We start from the raw sequence: 1,965 nt of genomic DNA, 5'->3' as shown, positions 1-1,965 counted from the left end.
CACTGCATCTCAGCGCTAGAGGCGTCACTACAGACCCTGGTTCAAATGCAGACTGTATCACAACCGGCCGTGATAGGGAGTCCCACAGGGCGGCGCACAATGTCGTCCGGGTTATGGTTTGGCCTGGGTAGGCCGTCATTGTAAATAATATTTTGTTCTTAACGGACTTGCCTGGTTAAATAAAGGTTCATTAAAATAAACAAATAATGAAAGGCTTTCATGTACACGTATATACAGTAAATACATGGATATTTTTTTATAATTGTGTTCCACTAGTTGACAACACATCCTGTCTGAAATAGTGTGATGCATGTCTCGGGCAAGTGGGTGGAATGTTGTTGGATTGCATGGAGTCCATTGATTGAATACTGACTCATCAGGTTCTGTGGCTGGACATTAAACCTATTGACCCAGCATAGAAAACATGGTCAAAACAAGATCAGAGGTTACCACAAATGTTGAATGTCAGTTTTTAAAACTTTCAGTCTTCTGGTTTATACTGTTTATACTGCTGATGAATGTTGGGGAATTTGAATTCACAAACCTCTTGCTCCAGCCCTACAAACTCAGGCTGTAGATGTGTGGTTGATGAGGGTTCTTCTGGTCCACTCATAAGCCAGGATTAGAGCTCCGTTGGAGGAGAAGGCCCGCAGGACGGTAGGGGTTAGACCACAATACAGAGCAGGAACCCCTGGAACAGGGACAATACATCATCAAGCACATCATGGGTGGATGCATAACAGCCCATACATGTGAAATCTAAAGGAGCTCAAACTGCCCGAGGCACTACAAGGAGATTGGTGGCACCTTAACTGGGGACGACGGCCTCATGGTAACGGATTCTGCAGATCTCATAGCCCCCAAAGAAGAGGAAGTATCCAGGCACCTCTCTGAGCCAGGTGCTGGTCATTCCCTGGAAGAGGCCTTGAGGACCATCTGTCTTCAATATGTCCCTCGCCACCGACCAGGTGGAACTGGGAGAAGGAGAGCACCAGAATACAGCCAAACACATCATCTATTATCACATCACACAACGTCTTACTTGTGCATTGTACATTGTGCCTAATGTGCTTTTGAGTAGAACCCTAAGGTAATATGGTTTCCTGAGACATATTTAATTCACCAGTTTACCGTGTTTTTGCAAGATAAGCAAAAAGGGATGACCTGCCACCCATGTGTGTACTCTTTGTGTTGAACCACAATGACAACATGATCCCGGTGTCCACAGAACAGTTGCGATGCTTACATGTGTGACGCAAGGGGGGTCTTTCCCACCATCCTCATCTCACAGTCTGTGGGACACAAAACCAGCGAGGACAAGACAGACGCCAGGGACCCAGACAGGGCATTCTGCAGGTCACAGTGACAAAGACGTTATAGACAACGAGCGAGAGATTTACAGGAGAGCAAAGAGAAACAGCAGCAAAACACAATAACAGACGAAGAGACCGCTTTGCATTTTATAAGCCCTCAGCCAGACACATGGGGAATGGGGAGAGGGAGGAGATGAGAGTGCTAAGACAGAGATCCTCTGTTGCCAACCTGAGGTGAGACCCTTTCCCCAGCCCAAAGACTCTACTGGTGAGCTGCTGGCAGGTCTCGTAGCATCTTCACCTTGACCGCTTCGAAGGGCTGACCGCTCAGCACACACGCAACACCCCCTATGTGAGAGGAGAGATTTCCAGGGTCACCATGAAGGACCTCAACCCTTTCTTCCACTCTTTTGTCATGTGCACGGGTTAAAAAGTTCACATTTTCTGAATGACAGCCATTCCTGTTCAGCTTTGTCCTTCACTAGACGTTTCCACTGAACAACAAAACAACCTTGTGTTGTACGTGTGTCAGTCAAGAGTCATCAAGGCTTAGGTAATTGAGGTAATTAAAGATTTTTTTAAAAGTTTTACTTGCCTGCTGCCCCAGCAATGAGGTTTATGATTGTGTCGGTGATGGGATGTAATGTACATT

The 1,965-nt window shown here is 46.4% G+C and overlaps 1 long non-coding RNA gene across 1 annotated transcript; it reads right to left on the bottom strand.

The window, feature by feature from the left end:
• Positions 1 to 821: 821 nt before the first annotated feature.
• Positions 822 to 1,659, bottom strand: LOC118936701. Its single transcript, XR_005034165.1, has 3 exons — positions 1,543 to 1,659; positions 1,247 to 1,350; positions 822 to 974 (listed from the first exon to the last, which is right to left on the bottom strand). It is a non-coding gene; the product is annotated as an uncharacterized LOC118936701 (long non-coding RNA).
• Positions 1,660 to 1,965: the final 306 nt, after the last annotated feature.

This window comes from Oncorhynchus mykiss, chromosome 10 (genome assembly GCF_013265735.2).
Source record: "Oncorhynchus mykiss isolate Arlee chromosome 10, USDA_OmykA_1.1, whole genome shotgun sequence".
Classification (NCBI taxonomy): domain Eukaryota; kingdom Metazoa; phylum Chordata; class Actinopteri; order Salmoniformes; family Salmonidae; genus Oncorhynchus; species Oncorhynchus mykiss.
This window is presented reverse-complemented; position numbering and strand designations above follow the sequence as displayed.